Source organism: Opisthocomus hoazin, chromosome 16 (genome assembly GCF_030867145.1).
Source record: "Opisthocomus hoazin isolate bOpiHoa1 chromosome 16, bOpiHoa1.hap1, whole genome shotgun sequence".
Taxonomy (NCBI): domain Eukaryota; kingdom Metazoa; phylum Chordata; class Aves; order Opisthocomiformes; family Opisthocomidae; genus Opisthocomus; species Opisthocomus hoazin.
In genome coordinates, this window is record NC_134429.1 from 20,650,453 (window position 1) to 20,673,404 (window position 22,952).

Below are 22,952 nucleotides of genomic sequence, written 5' to 3' on the forward strand. Positions count from 1 at the left end.
GGGAACAAAGCCAAGCACCTTTCCTTAAACAGCAACCTGGCAAGCCTCGTGATGTCTGCAGGTGGCCATGGGCTTCCCAGCCCCTCTCTTCACACCATTAGGGTATTGCAGAGCAGCTGCCCAGCACAGGGTGATCATCTGGGTGGCTTTGGAAGGCTTAATCCAAAGCCCACCAAAAACTAGAAAGATCTTTCCGTTGGAGTCATCCAGTTTGGGATTTGTTCTTCAGTATGTGAATGTAATAACTCATCCTTGGTACTTGCAGTATTGGCCTCCATATTAATAAATGTCCTTCTGGGCAGGAATCCAGGGTTGAAGGTTTAGGATATAAGAAAAGCTACAAAAGGTCACCTTATCGCCACTGTATTGCTTTAACGGGATTTACTTCGGTCCCCCCCAGAATCTTCTCGTAGCCTTCCTGGCACAGGATATGGCCACCGTGGTAAGGAGGGGGGGGGGGGAATCTTTCTTTGTGCCACTATCCCCCTGAAGAAGAAAAAGCTTAACATCTGACTTAAGTTTACTGAAATAACAACAGATGTTTATCTTGTATTGTATGGCACATGGCACTACATCTCATAAACCCCCTCCTGCAGCTTAAAGCAGAGTTTCTGCTCCCTCATTTGGACACTTGCAGGCTTTGTGCTCTTTTTTAAATGTTTTCATTTCTCTGGAGCTTAATCTGCTACCAAAGTATTTATAAGTATCACGTTATAAACCGTGAAACAAGGAATAGCAAAGGAGATTTTCAATACTTCCTTCCACTAAGCACAGGACTATGCAGCTACTTACCTGCAGCCTCAAATAATGAAAAAAATGTGCAAACTTTCTGCAGTTTTTCATTAAGAAGAATGCACTTGGAGTATGGGAGTGGGGACAGATCAATAAGAAAAAAACGTCATGCCCTGGGAAAGCAAAAACTGGGGAGGAAAAATGTAGGGGAAAGAAAATCTGTTTTTCTGGGACTTGTAAAAAGTGAAACATTTTCACTTCTAAAAGCTATGTATATTTTACTGTGAAAATAGTGAGTGCCTGTGGTTGGTGTCATTTTTTCATATTTATACACACAGATACTTAAATCCGTTCACTGCAACTCTAGAAAACTCTGCTGCATGACAGAAGTGACAGTTTTCTTCTAGCACTAATCTGTAACTGCTTGTGAAAATGTCAATATTCTGGTGGAAACAGTAGTGAAATTCAGACCAATAATTTCACGCAGCTCGTCTTGCTGCATCAGATGATTGATGCTGGGTCAAACAGAGATACCTGACACGTGTCAGCAGGCAGACTGCTGGTGTTTCAGAGGACAGAATAAGTGGTAGGGATTGAGAAGCAGTGTCCGAGGAAGGCAGTGCCTTGGGAAGCAGAGCAGCCCGCGAGCCTCCTGCCATCGCGCAGCAGGCTGGGGCCGGCCAGCCCAGCGCCGAGTCGGGACGGGAGCTGAAATGGCCCGGAGGGGGTAAAGAAGCTGAGAGCAGGGAGCCACAGGGTAATTCAGTTGTGGCAGGGGAAGAGGAAGCAGACTGCGTGTATGCATCTGTTCACTTTGCTTCGGGTTTGATCCCTCCTTCCCAGCAAATCGAGAGGCTGGAAGGCAGAGCCGGCAAGGTGACGATCCCGCGTTGGCCACGTCTGGGCACCTCTCGCTGACGATGCAGACAGCGCCTACACAGCAGATCCTTCCCCTCGCAGAATATTCCAGAGATGCCACATTACCATCTTCAGTTGAGATGGATTTTTTTCTATTTTCTAGATATTTCTGAGCTCTGCTGATCCATGGATATTGTGGCTTCTTTTTAACCTACTCTCTGAAGGCATGGTTTATTTTACATTTGAATAAATGCAGTCCTCCTTTGTTTCCCTCTCTGAATTCTTTATTTATTATTTCCTAAAATGATTTGATTTTCCCCCTCCTTCAAAACACATATGATTGCAATAAGCAGATACAAAATAGGACCAAGAAACAAAAGGCTGAACATGCCGATAATGTACATTTGGTTTGTATTTATCGTTTTAAGATGTGTTTTAATTGGTTCACTACCAACATCCTGTAACTTTGAGGCAGTCAGAAGAGAAACCTGTTTCATTTTAAAGTCAGTTCATTTCTCCCTTCCTTCAGCTGAGAGCGGTGGGCAAGACCCTACTGCGGTATCTTCAAATTTAATTTCATTAAAACATTCAAATGACGAGGGTTAGAATACATCTTGCTTTGCTATTCTCCATTGATGATTAGGGGCTGGATTTCATTGTGAAATGGGTTTTTAAAAGAACAGCAACGCAAAACACATTTTGTTGCTTTGTAACAGAAACCTTCATGCATAATTTCTAACGAAAATGTGCAGCTATAAACCTAGAAATAAACAGTTTGCCTGTTATCCCAGAAGCTTAATCTGTTTAGTTTAATGAAGAGAAAGTGAAAAGGTGACCTGAATGCCATCTTAAAGTACTTACCTAATAACAAAATTTGGTTCCATAGACTAAAGGTGTGATGACACCCAATTTAACATAAGGCTTTATTTAAAAAAAAAAAAAGAAAAGGAATCAAAGAAAACGGGATTGGAAATGGTCTAAAAGATCACCTCGTGTGTCCTTCCGGGCAACGTCAAGATGAGCTTTGCCTGTCTGCTTCTGCCCGGTGTTTGTCGAGTGTGTTCTTAAAAACTCCCCGGGACAGTGTTTCCACGCTCAGACAATCTGCCAGTGACTTGAAGTTTACTGCTGCTGCTTTGGGTGCTGAGGTTTGGTGCCTGCTGCGAGCTCTGTGTGTACCAAGCAGGAATCCATTTGAGGAAGTCTCGTTGTGCCGGAGGTCAGCCTGGCAAACCACGACACGCTGCCTTTTGACCTTGCTTTTCATGAGGTTAGGGTCACTATCATTATGGACCGTCAGCTCCTAGCTTCAAGCTATAATTATGGATTAGCAGCTTCCATTAATATTTTCTCTTTTAAAGGGTAAAAGCATCTTTTTGCTCTTAATAAAATCGGAGCTAAATGAATAAAAAGCTAGGCAGGAAAGAGGACAGTTGACTGTATTTCTATCTTCCACCTCATCGCAACGCACTTGACTGAAAGTCTCGACTTTGTTTTGTAAATGATTGTCCCAAAAGCTGCATTTAAACACCAAACTTCGTAGTCGCCCGTCAGCCTGCGTCTTGGTGAGGTTTTTGGTCGGAGTTTGGTTGGAGTTTGGCAGGGTGCTTTCACATGGGGGTTGATTACCACGACCGAGGTCAAAGTGAAGGGATGCGGAGGGTCCCCTCTCTCGTTCAGTGCTGGTCTCTGCCCCCAGCAGCTTTCAAGTGATTGCAGAACCCTCAGCGTCTCCTCCCAGGTGACTCTGAACCAGAGATGCCCAGAGTTTCATGCAGGCAAACTCACTTCTCCATGGGAAAAACGTGTCTCTGAGCAGCCGCTGCCCTGTGAGATAATGAGCGTTTCTGCCGCTGCAGTAACGCTGCTTCACGTGGTTGGTCCGAATGGAGAAGTTCGTTAACAGAAGTGGCGAGGTGGTGGAATTACCTGGAAGTTTACCCCGGTTAGTGTCACACAGTGGTGGGGAGACCTGCAGGAGCCCTAAGCAGGGCACGACCAGGGCCGGGGCACCTCGGGGTGAGCTCTTTCCCCCCAAACTGAGCAACTTCGAAGGTTTCAAAACCAAGGTTTTGAAAAGGAGTTTCGTTTGTCTGAGGAGGGTGGGTAGTTGGACACCATTCAGGAAAACATATGGAAACTTTTGTTTTAACAAACGTTACGCAGTTCTCCTTTTCCATTTGACTACTGGAAACGTGGGGAGGGGGAAAGATGGAAAAATATTCTATTTGTTTGCTGGCCAGTTTGGTCAAAAAGAGAAAAACTGGGAAGCGTCTTTTTCCATGACAGCTCTTGCCAAAAGCTTCTGTCCAGCTCTGCCATGCCCGAGCCCTGGCTCTGGGGGAGCGGGGACCAGCAGATCCCCATCTTGCCCAGACAATTCTGCAGCGTTTTGGTGATTTTGCAAGAGAGATGTGCAAAACCAGGGAAACGAGTGGGATTGCAGCCACGGGTTGGAAGGCCCGAGCTAAAAACGAAGGGCCGATGCTGCGCTGGTGTGGTTCGTAGAGTTACTCCAGGAGAGAGTTTTCCCTCAGGCGCTGGGATGACAATATAAATAGTTCTCTATGCTGTAAAACAAATACAGAATCATGTATTTAGTCTGGCATGCTGGAAGCTTGCCACATCCATACTAATTATATTGGATCTTGGTTTTATCATATATATTATAAATGATTTGTTACGTCAGAACGGCTGGACGCTTTCTCCCCAGTATCCCATCACTAGTTTCGGTTTCTGACCATCTTCTCACTTGTATTGATTTTTTCCCATAGTTTTCTGGAAAACAGTGTTGTTGGTTACCTGCTACCATAGCAATGCAGCTTATTCAGACTCTCTGAAAGTGTGTCGGAAAGGAAGAAGAAAAGGTTGAAGTGCAGCATGAGACAAACACACCCCGCCGTGTATCAGCCGGTGCCTTACGTGCCGACTGTGTGAACCTGTGGGACGTATTTTCTTTTTTGGAAATGATACCAGCTTTACTGTCCATGAAAATTTTGCAAAGAGTAGTCTTAAAGCTAGAGCAGCCGTTCAATGAAGGAAATAGCTTTTCTTTTGTAGTGCTCAGTGAGGAGGTAGATAAATGTCTTTGAAAGTGGAAGGCAAAAGGGAGGCGGGGTTCGGGCGAGAGCGTTGCAGAACTTGGGGAGAGAGAAGAGCTGAAGCGATGGAAGATAAGAATAAAGAGGATGCAGAATATGATCAGATGCAAAAGGAGAATAAGGGGGAAAAAAGGTGGCTAGGACAAATGGGGTCAAAAAGGCACAGAAAATAAGAAGTGGAGTGGAGGGGAAGCATTTCTATGCTACAGTTTCATGAGACTTTTAAGAACAGACATTAGTTTAAAACATTAGCAGGAAGAGCCTCAGAGGTGATTGAATTTCATAATTTTAGGGACAATGGGATTTAGATTAAATTTTTTTATTAGTGGAACTTTTCACCTTGAAAGCTTTAACAGGAGAAGAGGCGATTCTCCCTGCAGAAGCAGAGGACGCGTGGTCGGGGGAGCGTGCAGAGTGCGCGGTGCCCGGCGTGCTGTGTTTGGGTCGGGTGCCTCCCGGGCTACGCAGCTCTGCCGCGCAGCCCCTGCTTCTGTGCGCAGAGCCCTTCGGCGACAGCGGCCATCGCGGCGGGTGCAGGGAACAGCCAGGGGTTTCCGCAAAGGAGAGCGGATCTTCAGCGTGGCTCGGGAAGGATAATTTTGCTGTAAGGGCCCATCAGATGCTCTGTGTGTATCCAGTTCATGGGAGAAGTCGCGCACCCGCAGATGACAAAGGGGTCCTTGCTCTTGAGGACTGCGATGCCGATGAAACGCTCTTTGAACTGGTTGAGGTTTCTTTGGTTTCTTTCTTTTTCTCTTCCCCCCCTTTTTTTTTTCCTTGTGGGTTTTTGCTTTCTTCCAAAGAACAAAAAAGTAACTTCCCATGCAGATCTAGTCTGTACAGGACAAGGACTCTTTTGAACTATTTTACATACAGTCCCTATTCAAAAAAATCTTCCTGCAGCTTCCTAAGGAGCCCTGACAACACTACGTTTGGGTACAGACAGAGTGAGCCCCTCTCTTAGGAGAACAGTGAACACAGCTGAGCGAGTAACGCCAACGGGATTCCTGGGGGAAAGTGGCAGCTTTGCCTGGCTGTATTTCATCCCGCCTTAGTCGCTGTTGTCCAGCAGTGAAACAGATCTGAGCACTGAAATTCTCATGAATTTTAAGTTACTCATCCGAACATATGTTCCAGAATTATTCTTTGTTAGCGTTAGTTATCGTTCTGCTCTCTATTCTAGCAGCGTGTGCAGCTTCCTGCTGAGTCTGAGGCCTCCGATGCCAAGAGTCACGTCCAGAGTGGAAGAGATTCCAGACTAAAGCAGGTCAAAAAACCCCTGGCACGTTTTCCATGCAAACATCTCAAATTTATAGTTTCTTTAGCAGAGAGATTAAATCCGCTCCTATTTTAAAAAAAGCCTACTTTAATTCTGTAGATAAAAATAAGTAAAACTAAAATGTACTGGTATTTCCTTCCCATAGGACCTGAACATCTGGGTGGTTGTTCTTTGCCAGTTCTCTCCTGAAAGTTTGTATCCAGAGGGAAATTGTCTTTGCGCAACCTTATTTAGCTCAGATAACTTTTGGGGGGGCGAAGCTCTATGGAAAGCTAAGTAAAAGGTGACAGAAAAGTGATACTGAACATGGTGACAGTAAAATGCAAGTGAATCCAGAAAGGCGAGTCTTGTAAGCGACCGTGCTGTTCTGTTTTCTCACATGGGGAAGCAGCACCTATCGTGCAAAAACCTGCAGTCCTTCTGCTTGGCACGGCTGCTTCAGATTCACATTAATGGAGACAAGAGGAATTTACCGATGAGTTCAGATTGAGAGACGGCTGCTGTCCTCCAGGAAGCTTGCCCGTGGGTTTGCACAGTGAGCGTGTGCACTGCAGTGGCCGAGGAATCTGATCCTCGCGGCTCGCAGGGTACCTGTGCCAGCCGCTCACCGAGGACGCCTTTCACCCTCTGCGGTACTTAAGTCGTGTTTAGCAGGTCAGTAGATGGTTAGCAAAAGCTGGGTTTGATAAGAAGTTGCCTGAATTAGGCTAATGACGGGTTCTCCTGGTAAGGCAGGCGAGAAAAAGTTCAAAGCCTGGTATTTATGTGCACAAAGTCCAAATACCTGCCAAGTCTCTTTGATGAAGTGTCTTTGTCAGAACGATTAAATGAAGGTTAAAAAGGCCAGACCTTTTCTCAACAGATTTGACTTGCTCTTTCTTTCCTCTCTTCAAGGTATCTTCATGTTACATTTATTTGCTCCATGAATTCTTTATTACACTAATCAGTCCTGATGTACAAACTCATTAGAAAATGAGCTGGAAATGTAAGATCTGTCAAATTTCAGAGACTTCTGACATTGTTAGACTCAAGGGCCTTTTTGCAAAGAAAAGAGAGAAAGGAAAGAAGCTAATGAGGAAATGTCAGATAATGTAGAAGTCAACCCATTTGGGGATGAAGTTTTACAAAGTTCAGAGAGAAAAGTTGTAGCGTTGCCAGGGTAAATGCTTAATTTTTTTTTTTTGATGTAAATTTTGGCATGGAGGAATTTTTTTCTTACTGGTGTTCCTGAACACTCCTGGTTTGGTTTTGTAATCGACATCTTAAACCAGTTTACCATGTTTTTTAATGATGCCACAGAAATGCAGGGAAATAGTTATTTGAATGGAATCCTGCAGCAAGCGGGAGACTTGTTGGATTTAGCTGTCAAATCCCTTTTCTTTGTCAGTTGGAACATGGAAATGTCTACTGTCTCCATCATCTGCCCTACGACTATCAGACTGTCTCCCGGCAAGGAGCGCATCCTTGTCGCAGTGACACGGTTAGGCACCTGTGAAACTCCGTCCTAGACAAGAGTTACCAAGGAAGAAAATGAAGACTCTGACATCTGACAAGGTGGACTGGGGTGTAGGAGATCTGGGACCTGTTCTTGGCCTTGTTACGAACGCCCTGTGCGACCCTGGGCAAGTGTCTTTGTCTTCCTCTCTTGCCGCAGGCTGCACTGTATGGCACTTGCCAGGCGTGCACGGTGCTGGGTCTCACGGCAGTTCTAGTACAAGCGTCAAAACCAGACCGCTCTTGCTTTGAGATTTTTTTTTTTTCCCTGAGGTGCCTATAAAAGCATTCCCCTTGGATTCCACCCGGAGACACTTCGGGACCTCGAAAGGTGCCAGGGATGCACACGAAAGCGCTGGCTCTCGTGGATGCTGAGCGGTCCCGCTCCGCAGTGCAGCAGGCTGGAGAGCGCGGACGGAGCCAAGGCGGCAGCTCACGCGCTCTCTTCCTCTGCTTGTCCAGTCCCTGCACTCCCCGGATCAACAGGTTACGAACACGTGGACAACTGCGCATCCAAGAAAAAGGGGGATATTTCTCACTGTGATTTCAAACACAGGAATCGGGCATCTTCTGCTCTGGCTTGACAGCATCTCGCTGTCAGAGCAAGTGCGAGGCTCCGTTCGCTGCCGGCACCGCCACTGGCAAATGTCTTTAGCCCTCGAACTAAGCTATATTATCACGCAGGTTTTTAGAGCAGGTAACTCATCTGTTCATATAAAGTAGGGCAGAGCTGTATGGCAAGAGAAACCTTCCCCCAAAGCTCGTTCTCTCCCTCTTCCATTGGTAAAGAGCCAGGTGGCAACTCAGATGTGCAGGTCCAGAAGGCCACCACCTCCCCTGGCTTGCGAAGCTGAGGGTCCCAGCTGTAGGCACCCGGTTGCTCAGCCAGTTTGTGTGTTCCTTAAGGACGCGCAGAGCGTCCTTCCTCGGGGTCTGCTTCTCGGAGGTGCTGAGCTGAGCATCCCTGCCCTCCCACCTCCAACCGCAGGGTAAGTGAACAGGAGCTGTGGTTGCTCAGCACCTCATAAAAATCAAGCCCCTGTGGGTTTTGGGGGGATAAATGAGAGAAACTGGGCTCAGTGAATAAGATAAGTTTGCTGGCAAATTGTTAGTAGCAGTGAAAGCAAAACCTGAAGCATTTACATAACCATTAGAGGGGGATTTCAGACCTGGACTCTGGCCTGCCTTGAAATCATTGGTCTCCAGGGGCCATCTCACCGTATCCTGCGAACGCTGTGCTGAAGGGCAGCTGCCATTCGTGTCCATCCTCTTGATGGCACTTTAAGCACCTCCATCCCGGGCTTGGCTGGGGTTTATGGCCCCCACCGCTCCCGCTAAGCCCTGCGCGGTGCTGTGGAGGTGTATCAGGAGCAGAGCACAAAGGTGAACATGCAGAAGCCCTCAAACGCAGAACTATTGCAGCACATGTGGCAGAGTGATGATTCATTCCAAGGAGGTCTTTTAAAATCAGATTAGACAGGGTACGCTAGGGAAAGGGAAGGGGGTATGTTCTGCTTTGCAAATCTAACTCCATCAGAAAGGTGTCAAAGAACTGGTACTTCCTTCTTAGTTCGTCCCCCTCTTTCCTTCCTCTTTCTGCCTCTAGCTGTTGTCTTGCCTCTTTTTGCAGACAAAAACCACATCTCAGATTCCTCCTCTTTGAAGCCTATGGCTAGTCAGGTAAAGCAATTTCATTAGTCCCTTAGAAAGCACCCGAGACTCTTTCCTTAGCCCAGGGGAGGTGGGTCTGACCTCTGAGGAGCAGTCTAGGTTTCTCTACTGCATCAGACCCACACATAGGGTATTTCCAGGGCAGTAAAACGTGACGAGCACTGGATCAGACCGGCTGCTAGCAGAATTCTGGTATGTGTTTCTATTTGCTTTACTGATTACTTTGTTTTAGAAGTCCCTTTATTCAGAAAAAAAAGCATAGGTGTTGTTGCATGTAAGTCTGCCTAAAATCACCCTAAGCTTTTCCCTGCTTGTATCACATCGCTGTCGTGTTACCAGCTGCATCTTCAAGATTTCTTACGGTTTCCTTTCATTTCTAGTGTGCTGATCGGTACTGGCTTATTTGTCTCTGAGCGTATCTGCATGATAGCCTTTAATGTTCTACTGCTCCAGGTATTTCTCTTGCCAAATAAAAACCACTTCACTGCAGGTATGGAATCTAAATGCACACCTAACTTGTTGTTGTTGGCTTTGTTGTTTTACAGCCGTTGGCAATCCTTCATTTTGTCTTTAGTCTCAATTAGAATTCCAGCCTGTGACAACCCATCTTGGCTTTTGGATCTGATCTTCTGAATTTGGCTCTCGTGCTTCCCAGCTGGAACACCAGCCTGGGAGCCACGGAGTTTCACCTCGGCCATCCTTTTCTGAGCAATCACTGGTGCCCACGGAATAGTTTCCAAATCCTTCAGTTGTTCTGCTGTACAACAGTGGTCACATTTTGCTCTAGGGCAAGGATGGCCGCAGAAATAGGGAAGAAAGGAATACACAAAAGGTATCATGAAAGGATTGGCATGTTTTCTTTCACCAGAACCCAAGATATTTTTTTTTAATGTTACAAGGAAACTTAAAAGTCAAACTTTTTGAAGAATCCTGATGTAGAAAACACCTTGTAAAGAGCTGCAGAAATGGCAGAACTGTGCGAGGGCAGGAGCTTTCCTCTCCACAGTCCGGTTAGCTCTTACTGAGCTACGCTTAGCAATGTTCGGCACTGCTGGTTGCCTGTCTTGCTGTTAATCATTCCTTCTGATAAGGTTGCTCTTCATTTGTGTTTATTTCTTGCCTGTCTGATCTGCTCTTCCCTCATCTGCCTGCTGCAGCTGGGACAGCCAGTGATGGGAGGTTGGTTACATGCTGCATGATCTTTTGAGTTGGATTTGCACCAGTTGATTATTTCTGTAAATAAATAAGCAGTTCACTATCGAACCAATTACATTTCTATGAAAAAAATCTTTTGATACTTTCTTTTACTTTTTCCTCTCCGTTGCTATGGAAAGATACTCAATATGCCAACCTTAACACAGTAGTTTTCCCCTGAAAACTTAAAAACAGTAGATGGAAGAAAAAAATGTACTTCCACTGTATAATGTACCTGGGTTGCCTTTCTTGCTGAGGCTGAAAGGGCCAGTGAGTTTTCACTCCTTGAGACGTCTTTAGCTGTTTTTTCAGTAAGTTCAAACAAATTTGTGAAGCCATATATGGGGAAGTTTACATTTCTGCCAAGTGTGTGTTGATAAAGGGGAGACTTTGATCCCTTGACCTGTCAGTTGTACCTCGTCTGTGCTGGGTCGGGACAAAAGTCTAAGCATATTTCCCTAAAGAAATGGATTGTACTGCCTCTAAAGTACTGCATCGGTGTAACAACCAGTAGTGAGTGGGCACGATTATGTTTTGAGACGTTTATCCAGGGAAAATCCTCTGTGTAAGAACTGCTTCGTAACACCTGATGTTAACCAGGTTAATAGGAGTTGTCAAACAGCTGAGGATGGGAAATCAGTGCTCTGTTTATAGAGACTCTGGATATTTAGAAGCAAATGCACACACCTGCATGTTTAATTGAAAGGCCCTATAAATAGAACACCTGACACTACCTCGGTTAGGAGCTGTGTTATTGCAGTGACTGGAGCTTATATAGGCAAGTTTTCTGTATATATATTTAAGTGGATTATTTGAGGAAAAGGTGTAATGTCTTGAAGAGTTAGTGCTGCTGTCAGAACGCAGCAATTTTAAAGCAAAGAAGCTTCCTGAATACTTGTGCTTTTATGTTAGCCTGACCTGGGGCTTGGGAAGTTAAGGATGCTTGAAACAAAAACCTATTAGAAAAACAAGGTGAGCTGCTATGTATAATAGCTATCGTGTCACTTCGTGGCTTTGGGCAAAGACTGGTGAAGGGCAAAGGGTTTTATACTTCTGGTTGAAGTGCTTTGTGTTGCTCCAAGACAGCAAACAAAGTGCTAAACCAGTTTAATAGTAACCTACAATGCAAGCAGTGGATGCTGAGACTTTACTTAATTCTATCTAACAGCTCTTTGCTTGCACTCGGGGCAGATGTGCGTGGTTTGGGCTAATCTGTCCTTAGCCAGGCTGGCTTTGTGGGTGCAGGACCCGCATTCCGGAAGGCAAGATTTCTGGCTCCGTCACTACCCGGCACGAGAACCTCTGCGTGGTCATTTCTCCTCTTTGCTCTGCACCCTTAGCACGCAGCGTAAGGGTTTGTCAGTTCTTCAGGGAAAGGACTCGCCCTCGCTAACAAGTGATACCACGTCCAGTGTCAGCTCCAGGCCTCTGGGGATTACTGCACAGAAATAACAACCCTAGATGAGCTAAGGCACTGTCAGCTTGGTTGAGCAGTATGTATTAATTTGCTTGTGGGCAGTGCTCTGCTTGATCATAAATCCAAACCAAAACCACCTGCACGCAGTGTAAGGTGGGTTTTTTCCCTTCAGGTGTTGTATCCCATCTGGGTCACCTGGATGGCTGCCTTGCTTTTGACTTTGTAACTATGGAACTGCTCTGTGCAAGTGTGCTAATAATAGCCAGGAGACCAGATCGAAGTGTGGTGTCACGCAGTGCTGAGTAAGCCCCACGGATTCCTCTTGGGAGCTGTGGAGGCTGTGCAGAGCCTGGGGAGAGGGGACCTCCCTAAAGTGTGAGCAATTGCTGGAAAAGTGGGTCTGATGTGCTCCTGACCTCCCCTCTCAGCAGCTTCTCACAAAGCAGCCAGCCTGGATGAGCTGAAAGCAGCCACTAGAAATAGTTTTTTTTAAAGTCAAGAGGGTGAAGGGACCCTGGCTGTTGCAGACGAGTGCTGCTCGCTTCCTTCGAGGAGCACCGTAGCTGCAGAGGGCTCCTCTGCCGCCGTGGTGAGCTGGTATTTGCATGCCCCGTTATCACAGAATATTTTGACACATACAAGCAGAAAACCTTCCGAGTTGCCCAGTTCAGGGGCAGCAAGCAGAAACCCAGCCTTGCCAGACTGTGCCACGCTGCCAGCTTGGCTCGGTACTTGCATAACGCTGCTCGTTGCTGTTCAGCAGCCTTGGCCTCCGAGGGTTCAGCTGGAGTTCAGCCCTGGCAACCGGTAATCATCACTCGGGCTCTCCGGGGAACCGATGCGGTTAAGGGAGCCCCGGGATATGGCTAACGTGACGCTGAACTGGCAATGGAAAGGCACGGTAACGATCGGCGGTCTGTCTGCAGCCTGCAACCTCGTCAAACGTCTGACTCCAGTTCGGGGGTCGAAGGTGTGGTGGTGTCGGGCTCACCAGGCTGGCATCACTGGTTTGGCCCTCTGGGTCTGAGATCACCCATCTTGAGGCAGGGGACCCCAGTGCCCTGTGTAAGAGCCCGGCGCCATGGCTAGAGGAGCTGCTTCACGGCTGGGTGTCTCCGGGCACACCGGCCACTCATCCCTGTTGCTGCTGCCACCAGCCCGAGCTGTTCCTTCTCGCTGGTCCGCACGGAGCCGGCGGTGCTGACAGCCCCTCTGTCGCTGCCGAGGGGCTGCTTGTTGCTGGCTGCGGGGGTTCTGCTGTAAACACAGAGAGAGGAGGGCAACCATACCTTCGGGTGAAGGACGCAAAGCCCTTGCTTTTGATCCCAGCACCTAGTGCAAAGACACCTCTGAAAGAAAAGGGGGCTGTCTGCAGGGTGGGGGAGCTCCTGGGACCTCTCTAACCACGGATGCATCCCCTCCCCGCCGTGGAAGCAGCACAGCGGTGGGCACGGCTGGTGCTGGCCTGGGTGTGGGGGCCAGAGGGGTCGGGGCAGGTTGCAGAATGAATTTTATTTTTATGCTGCATTTCTTCTAAATGCAGGTCTGTTTTACCCGACTGCTGCTACCACAAAAGTCGCTCGTAGTTTTCAGGAAGCCTGTACAGAAGAATTTTCCTTCTACTTTCCCCACTTCCTCTAAATGCTAGGCCAGACAAAGGTGCTGTAAAAATTATAAGCCACAGTTTGATCTCTCTGAGTTAAATGGAGTGACTCTGGGTTCACAGTGGTTGAGATGACAACATGGGAATTGGGCCTTGACATTTGTTTTTCTGTGGGCTCCCTATATGGTTTTTATTTTAATCTTATTTTTGTTCCTCTCGTGTTCTTTCCTCCCCCCAACTCCCTCCTCCCTGCATTCACCATTTAAAATAGAAAAACACAGTTTGCAGTAGCTCGGAAGGCAAGATAGAGAAAGCATTCCAGGATGCCCGTGTAGCCCCAGTCACCAGTTTGCAGCGAGCCCAGAGTTGCTTGTGGGCCCTGATGCTCTGCAGGCGAAGAGCGCGGGCTGTGGTTCGCCCGGCTGCTCGCGGTGTTAGGCACTTGCCAGAAGACCCTGGTCCCACACGTGCCCAGCTGATGTAAAGCGATGTGGAAGACGGGGCCTTTATCTTTTAAGACAGAGGTGCAGCAAAATCAAACCAAAGCCCTTCTGCGTTTAGAGCGTGCTAGGGGATGTATGGCCATACTTCTTGCTCAGCATGTTCAAGGTGTATTTTGGCTCAGTAGGAAGGTGTTGAAAAGGTTCCCAGGAACTATAGCGAGCCCTCAGAGGAGTCTTCAATGGGTTCACGGGAGTCAAAGAGAAAAGGAAGAGGGCAAAGAGTGTGGGCAGGGAGTCCCTGGTATGAGACAGTGGGCTGCACTAGCTGTTTGAACATCTGTTGCTGGAGTTTGCTTTGTAGGCGTTTTATTCCACAAACTCGTGATTCCTGTCCTGAGGCTTCCCGAGGTGAGTTCGCTGCAGGACAGCGGTGGTGGGCAGGTAGTCCCCAGCATGTCCTGTAAATGCAGTTTGTGGTCAAATTAATGAAAAGCAATAAACAAACCAAAAATAAAACCAAAACCTTAAAATATTATAGAGAACCTTTTCTTTTCAACCCATTTACATTTAAAGGCCACTCAAAAAGAAACCAAACCTATTCACTCAGCTGATCTCATTAAAGAGCCTGAAGAACTGAAGTGACCCCTCAGGGACTTGAACTTGCGGTTGAAGGAGCCGAGAAGTCCCAAATACAATGCTAAGGGAATGTTCAGCTCTACCCTCTAATGGCCCCGTGTTAAGGTGTGGTGAGGCTTAAAGGCTCTGATTGTTTTTATTTCTGCACTAGAGAAAATTAACATGGAAAACAAAGTAGTAAGAAAAAAATCTACCATGCAGGTAGATACAATTCACAGCAATGAAAGGCGTCAGCGTGTGTAATTAACGTGCAAGCTTCAGGCGTCTGCATTGCTCACAGACCCCTCAGACTGTACGTCTGCTGCCTGGAAAATCTTGTAGGCTGCTGCTTCTGTAACTGAAACCTGGAAATTCAGAAATTTGGAGATTCAGATGATGGAAAAAAGGAGGCAAATTAACGGTGGCAGCTGAGGCGATGTTAGGCAGTAGTTTCTGTGAGACTCAGCAGACGAGGCTGAGCATCTCTGCTTCCCTGGGCTGTTTGTCGGAGCCCACGGGATCACCCCTCCGGGAGCAGGCTCCTGCCCTTGCATCAGTGGCAGCCCACGCCTGTCCTTTGGTTTCCACGGGCTTGTGCCAAAAATTATTCCATCTGGAGAGAACATGGTGCGGAATATTTCTCCCCAAAGCAACCACCCCTGCAGTCCCAGCCATGGGAAGAGGAGCGCTTGCATGGGGCAGCACCCTCTGGTGAGCCCACCCCACCCCCTTTCCTCCTCTTCGTAAAGCAGTAACCAGCGGGTCACCTACGAGTTCCAGGTTAACTGAAATGGCACCCACCTTTGTCTCGGTGGAGTGGGCGAGCGTTCTCCCCGGGCAGGGTTTGGGCCGTGCCTCGGGCACCCCGTGTACTCGCCGTGTGCCTGGGTCCCCGTGGGCACCTCGGTCTGTTGGTGGCCCTGACTCAGCTGTGTCTATTGGATTACACACTCCGGTCTCGGCGCAGCGCGGAACATATGCTGCTGCTTTTTGGCTCAGCTGCTCCCAAACATTCACACCAACAAAAGAGAACACTGCAACATTTTCTTTTTTCAGCTGATTGAGTCATCCAAATATGCAGTTGTAGGATCAGAGGATGAAGGATGGGTGATAGCTAAAACAAAGCATCTTTGAGCCTGGCCACAGGAAAGCAGCTCCGTGTCGACGTGTCTGACAGGAGCGATCCACGCCAGCCAACACTTCAGAGCTCGGAGCATTTTGGCTGTGTAAGTGTGGCACTTGGTGCTGTGGCCATAACTGATGCCTGCAGGCACTGAAGTGTAAGGGACATGACTTGATCTGATGAGACCATGCTCCTTCGCTGGTTCGGAGTAGGAAGCCTACAGAAGAACCCTCTACCTTTACAGAACTTACTTTCCTCAGCTGGTGCAGTACATCCCCCGTGGGCAGGTCTCAAGAGTGAAGAAAATGATTCCTCTTCCAAAACTAAACTTGTTATTTTTTGTTCCCTTGATTTTACAGCCATTTGTGTGCAGTGGTTCTCTTCCATTTGCCGCTTTGTGTAGTGGTTCAGGTGGTAGACACCAAATTAGGATCGCTAAGGTATTTATCGACCACAAGGGCATGAGCCTGCAGAAGACCTATTGGTCTGAGCCGGCGCCCTTGGAGAGAGACGAAAGGCTGAACGTTTGCCTCCCTTGCAGCCTCTCAGCCCTGGAGAGGAACTTTCAGTCCCGTCTCCGTGCTCGGTGTCAAACGGGCGGCTGTCGTCTTCTGTGGGAGTCAAGCAGCTCTGTGATGGAAGATGACTTCCTATATGAGCAATCTGATTTTTAAACAGAACTCTTAAAAATTGACAATAAAATTCCAACAAAATGAAAAAATACATTAGTTTAGCAGGAACTTTTTCTGTGTAAAAAGATCTTGACACTTCAGTGCCTTAATATCGACCATGACGACTGAATTGGCATAGAGTTACTGGAATAAGCATCCACGCAGAATAGTGTGATGTTATTTTGAGGCTAAATCTGTATTTCTGCTCATTACCAAAACTGAAGCATTGGTGTTCACAATATTTTCTTTGAGTAAGAAGGACGTAAAACATTCTTTTGCCACACAGACTAGTTTAGAAATTAGAGTAACAGTAATGGTTGCCCCTCACTAGGGGTGTGAAAGCTTCCTGGTGCTGCTGCTTCGAATGATGAAATAGCCTTCATCAATAAAAAGAAATAATCCCTAACACTTTGTGCGATGCAGGCGTGGCGATGAACGCCTCTGTTGCAAGGGGTTTCGAGTACCTGCTATGTTTTGCAGGTGGTTTTGCTGTACTCTCTGTGGGGTTGTCCTCTGCTGTGGTGTCTGAGTATCTTTGCTAGAAAAAGTGCAGAACTTGAGCTTCTTACGCTAACCGTGAGCGCGGTGGCTGATCTAAGAGAGGCTCAGCGTGTACAGTGATTCCTTCCCTGTCAGAAAAGCCCTGACGCCTGAATTTAGGCAGCGCGTACCCAAGGAGGATTTCAGTCGGTGACAAGTGCTTTCCTAAATACAGACCACAACGAACTAAACGAGGAGCTTCTGTTCGAAATCGTGAATCAGCAGGGCCCTGCCCACCGCTCCCGCAGCGGTGACGACGCCAGCATCCGTCCGCAGGTGACGACGCCGGTACCCATCTGCTTTGCCACCCACCCCTGCCCGCTGCCACGAGCCCTGGCATCTGCCGGCGCCCAGCCCGCAGCCTCGCCGCGTTTCTCCCAGATGAGTTTAACTTTCCCCCCCCCCCCTCCCCTTCCTTTCTCTTCCTCCCACCTCCCTCCCGCCCGCCCCGGTCCTTGACAGAGGCGCAAACACTCTCAAATGAGAGATAGTGGCTTCCATCCAATGGAGCCTCGGTTAATCACCGAACATCGTGGGAAAAGCACAAGATGAGGGCCGAGAAACAGCCCATTGTCCGGGCAAGATTAAAGCCCCAAAAGCCGTATTGTCTGCTGAGGGGATAAATCTTCCTGCTGTCACTCAAGCACTGAATTAAATTCCCCTTCATTTCTAAAGGGGCTTATCTGTGCTGAATAGGCTGTTGCGCCACAAGCGTAAGGGAACGTATTAAGTGAGCTCCTGTCTTGGGCACCTTCACAAATAGACGAAAAACAGGAGCAAATCTGGAAGGGGCGGGCGGGAGGGGGAAGAGCAGAAGTGCTTTGGGCTGGGGAAAAGAGGAGGGATGTTAATGGTTGTTGCAGGTTGTTATTAGAGAATGAGGTAAATGAAATGGCCATTTCGCTTGGCTCTCCGGCTTCCTCGCCGCTGAAATAAATACGAGGTGGAGCGTTAGGAAGGAGCATCCTTCAGCGCGAGGGCGGTCTGGGCGAAGGGGTGTCCTGGCGCAGCCCGGGGAGTCCCCGAATGACAGCGTGGTGCTCTCGCGGGGTCCCTCGGCGAGGATCCAGCCTTGCAGTGACGCCCAGGCGCGGGCTATAGGTGCGCTGCAGGGGACCCTCTGCCACCCAGGTTGTCTCGGGAGGGATGGCTGCGGCGGGCTTCAGGCGAATACTTTTGCACGGGTTTTGTAACACATTTGCTCAGCTGCTGGAGCTGGCTCACCCTCCGCAGCCGAGGGGCTGGGCTCTGGTGGGAGCTGGAGGGAGGAGGAATATTTTGAGCAGATGTCATGTCTCAAGGAGCCCACAGGCAACACCACCGCTGCTGCTTCTCTAAATGCTTCCTCTGGTCTCTGGCAAGAGCCCAGCACTGCGAGGACACGGGACGCGCAGTCAGTGCTTGTATCACTGTGATCCTCTCCTCCTTCTCCTCCCCTTACGCTCACCCTTACAGCGTTCTTCACAAACTACTGGCGTGCATCTGGGCTGGAGATGCCTCAGTGAACGTTGTCCCATTCTTTCTGGTGGTTCAAAGAAGAACTTTTGAAATGCAGCAAACAGGGACATGAATGCTTGGTTGGTGGACCGAGTGCTTGATGATGAGCTTGACGTGTTCAAAACTGAGGCGTTGCTTGAGGGATCCTGAGGACCGAAGGCTCGGTGCAGCTTCCTTCGCGTTCCAGGCGGTGACCTGTCACTCTTTGCCAGCACGCTGATCACCCAGGGAAAGGTCACACAAACTTATAAACAGCAATCCGGCGTTTTTCACGTTAGCTGCTATCCCTTAGTGACAAATTACAATAATCACAACAAACTGATTTTTAGTATTTGCAAATTGAGGGTGATCAGTTATAAGTCTATGTAGGTGAGACTGATTTCTTGCTCTTTGCTGATATTCTTCTTTTTGATCTGATTGGAATGTATTTGTTTTTATGAAATATTACTTTGCCTCTGACAGTCAGGGTGCCTGATGTTGTGCATGCCCGCAGTCTTTATTGGTAGCTGGGTCAGTTTGCGTTTCTGCAAAATACAAAGCGCATGGAAAAAGTTCTCCACTGTCTTTAATGGTCGGATGGTAACTGGTCTTGAATCAAAACTGAGCGTACTACTGACTGCACATACACCGGGGATGTCAAAGGACAGCAGCATTTATACGTTCCTATGTACTGTGTAAAATATTCCCTGTGCAAAACGTGCTCAACACAGCGATCAGACTCTTCGGTTTAAGGAAACAGATGATTGTACTTCACCTTGGTGCTGGTACACTGGATTAGAAGCGGGCTGCCTTTCGCGTTTGGTACGATTTGGTAAGTGCTAAACAGGATTTTCTGCATCCGGAGTGGAGTTTCCTCTCGCTGGTAGGGTTTAATGCTCCCTTGTACAAATCTCTTACTGCACAAATACCCCCAATCTCTCCTTTTAGCAACCCAAACCATTGCTTAAACAAGTGGGTTTACACCTGCTTACCAGATTAATTTAATTAGCCAGAAATAGAGCGAAAGAACTGGCTGGAGAACAATAGTTTGCAAAGAACACTTTTTTCTGTTTCTTGTTGAATCTGGTAATCTTGGGGAAGCTGGATTGAAATATTATTCCTCTTAGTTTCCTGGCTTGTTGTTTTTATAGACTAACTTGAGAAAATACATGATCAGAATAATTTTTTGTGTTTTTTGTAGTTGATATAATAGAAAGAAAAGTTTTTCTACTTTTTCCAACCGTCATACAAAAGGGCTGATCCAGTCCTTTCCTATTTCAGGAAATCCCAATTATTTGCTGTCCTGAATTGTCTCGGTTCTGAACTTTTGCTCAGGGAAAACCCAGAGCCGATCTCTCACAAAACTTGTGCTGTTCCAGGAAGCCTGCACCAACGCAGCAAGGTCTGTGATGAAACTGTGAAAGTGGTGATGTGTCTTGTGGCGTCACCCCGTGCCCCTGGCTCGCTGCTGCGATGGCGCTGGCGGAGGGACGCGGGGCAGGACTGCTGCGCCCGCCCTGCAGCCCAGCGCGGTACCGCGCCTTGGCACCGCCCGGGGAGGGCTGCTCGGGGAGGGCTGCCCCGGCTTCGCGCAGCCTGACTTGAGTTGGAGCAGGGTGTGAAAACAGCAAATTGTTAATTATTTGAAAAAATGGATTTTGTCAATAGAAACCTTTTATTTCAGTAACCCTAACTATTTATTTCAGTTTCACCCTTACGTTTAAGACTCTTTTCTTTATGAATCAGACCTCTCCATTTAAGCAGACAGCTTTTGCAGCAGAAAAGGAGCTGTATAGTAAATGTCAAATTGTCTTCTCACACCGATCCTCATTTATCTTTTCGAATTTTCTTAAAAAGACACCAGACAAATTCCTGTTCCAATAAATCCACAATTTCTAATAAATACAGTTATTTAGAGGTACACTGGATTGGACAATTGTAAAGCCCTTGAATTACATACATTAATTTGGTTAGAAATCAGCTGGTATTTTCGTATTGAATTGAGATCACGGACTGTTCCATGCATTTTTCTTCATATTCTACAATCTTTTGGAAGAGGCACAAGACTTAAGTAAAGCACCTTCAGAGTCCTACATAATGCTACTTTTAAAGTAATTTGTATTTAAAAAATAATAATAACAAGCAAACAAACTTGTTAGCCCATAGGATGCTTCTGCCCTGTGGCTTAATGGCACAGGTCTTTATACATCCAAATCCAGCAGCTTTCAATAACAAAGGATGAAATTCATGAAACAAATTGCTTCTCTCTTCATAAGTCACACACTCGTATGCCAGGGTAAGGATGTGTTGATAACATTAAAATAGTTTGGTCGCCGATGAATTGTAAATTCCCACCGAGACTTGGGCCTCGCGAGTGAGCTGCGAACAGCATGATGCTGGACACAGAATGCATTCAGATTGTGGCATTCACTGCTTCATTTTTTATAATATTTTTAGGATAAGAGCTAAGGAACGCCACGGGGAGATTTTGGTAGGCAGCCTTGAAGGGAAAAAAAGAGCAAAATATGCAGAGGCGATGTAATGAACATCCATGGTTCTTTGAAGCTGTGCTGGTGTAAATGTGATCTCTGCTGACTGTGACTTTTGGGGACGGGGAACAAAGGACAAATTTACATGAATTTCCCTGCTGACAAAAGGTAGCACACTTGCCCTCTTTAAACAGAGCGCTGCTCTTCATCCACGGAAGAATTCCACCGAGCAGGTACTGCTCAGGGCTGCTGCCCTCCGCAGTGCCTCGCCAAGGCGTCTGCTTCGGGAGGAGCTCTGCTGGAGGTGACACAGATGGGGCTGGGGTTTGGGCGTCTCGGGACTCTTCTGCTGATGTGATAAAAGGGACACGGTGGGGCCTGAGAGCCGGCCGGCAGAGCTCCCAGCTCCTGCCCTCCGGCACCTGAGGGCTACCAAATGGGAGTCCTTGGGTGGCATCTGTATCTGCACAGGCTTGCTGGGGGGCCTTGTCCATGTTCTCCTGCAGTGGGGTACTCTAGCCTGGGGCTTTCCAAGGTGGGGTCACAAAGGCTAGTAGCTAGCTTCTCACCTGAAGAGCAAGCTGACCTTCTATGCAAGTGCTGTAGGGTGGAGCCGTCATATCACAGGATGGACTTGTGTCTGGGATGTTTGTTTGCAGGACTCCACGCTGAATGCTTGAGGAGCCATGTATTTCAAATAAATACAAGAATGATGCTGTAGATCTGCTCTTTAGTTTTTCCCAGCTACTGTTCTAACCAGGTCTTTGAATTATCCAGCACAATTTGAACCCGACCGATCTACAAGTGACAAAAGCAGTAATAGATGGCTTGCCATGCCAGTTTTGGTGAATACCTCCCTAATTTCAGCACGTTTGGAGGACAGCATTCAGCCTGCCCTCTGCAATGAGAGCCCCGAGCTCTGCGGCAGGATGCCGTGACTTCAAACCCAGGGCAGGGGAAGCGGGACCCAACGGCATGGAGCTCTTCGCGCAGGTCAGGACACTTTGGCAGTACCCAAAAGGGTTAACAAACAAACTGCCTGAATTGCTTTGTTCACTGGCAATCTAATCAGATGTTAACCTACAGTCTATATCCAAGCAATCCTTTCCTTATGATAGTGATTAGTATTACACTCGGAATGAATAGACCAAGGAAAGATTCCTATGGTAACCTTCAAAATGCATTCCATCGGCAGGCTCTGCCTACTCACAATAATTACATTCTTAACTCGTCTAACAAACGGCATGCTAATTAGCTGCTTAACCAGCCTCAGCTCATTATTACCAAGGTTGGGCAGGCTTGAGTAAAGTGACCCAGAGAGAACAAGCCCACTTAAAAAAAATAATAGTAATAGTAAGACATTTGTCAGATTTGCCATGAAGATGGACCTCCTCCACAACGACAGGACCCTCTTTGTGCGCGGATTGGCCTTTTGGCAAACCAGCGTACCCTCGGCAGCACGTTTCAGCCGCCTCCGAGCTGCGCTGCCTGGGCTTCAGGCTGGCATCTGCGGGTCTTAACGGAGACGACGGTGTCATCAGGGATTGTCCCAGGTTTGCCAGACACACTCGTGAACGAGCAGTTGTCTTGCTTCAGAACAGGCTGGATGCTTGCACCCCAAGCGTGGCTGGCCCTCGCTCTCTTAGCTAAGCTCTCTTTTCCTCCAAACCCAGGAAATCTAGGCGAGTTGTGCCACAACTGTTTGCGCCTACAAGTTCCTTAGGGTTCCCCTCTGCAGAACTCCTGGCTTTCCCTGGGGCTTGAACCCAGCACCCTGCGCGGTCGAAGATGCCTCACACAGGGTTGAGGCAAACTTCATCCAGGTCCATAGTGCAGACTAAGGCCGCACTTGCTGCATCATAAAATATTGGTTGGAAGGGATCTCTGGAGGTGATCTTGCTGCCTGAAAGATATTATTGTCTGATGGAGTGCATTTCTAATAATAACACGTACAGAAACCGTTTTCTCAGGGTTTGTTTTGGACTGGGATTTGCGCTAATCCGAGCGGTCTCATCAAAGTGGGTTTTTTACTGAGAATCCATTTAAACAGAGCTAAAATCTTTCCTGGACACTGCTATTTCAGATTAATTCAGGCCCAGCTTGGTTTTGTTCAGGTTAGCACAGGTTAGCTAAATTGAAGTTGGACTAGTGAATGAATTGTGCCTTGGCACGACGGGCATGTCCTGAAGGAACCCGAGCTTCCCGCGCTCCTGGAACGCAGGAAAAGCGTGAGGGTGTTTGTCCCT

At 47.7% G+C, this 22,952-nt stretch overlaps 1 protein-coding gene across 1 annotated transcript in view; it reads left to right on the forward strand.

Annotated features, from left to right (window-relative positions):
* ARHGEF16 (Rho guanine nucleotide exchange factor 16) overlaps positions 1 to 22,952 on the forward strand; it is a 350,362-nt gene that overhangs the window by 22,184 nt on the left and 305,226 nt on the right. The gene's annotated exons all lie outside the window — the stretch shown is intronic.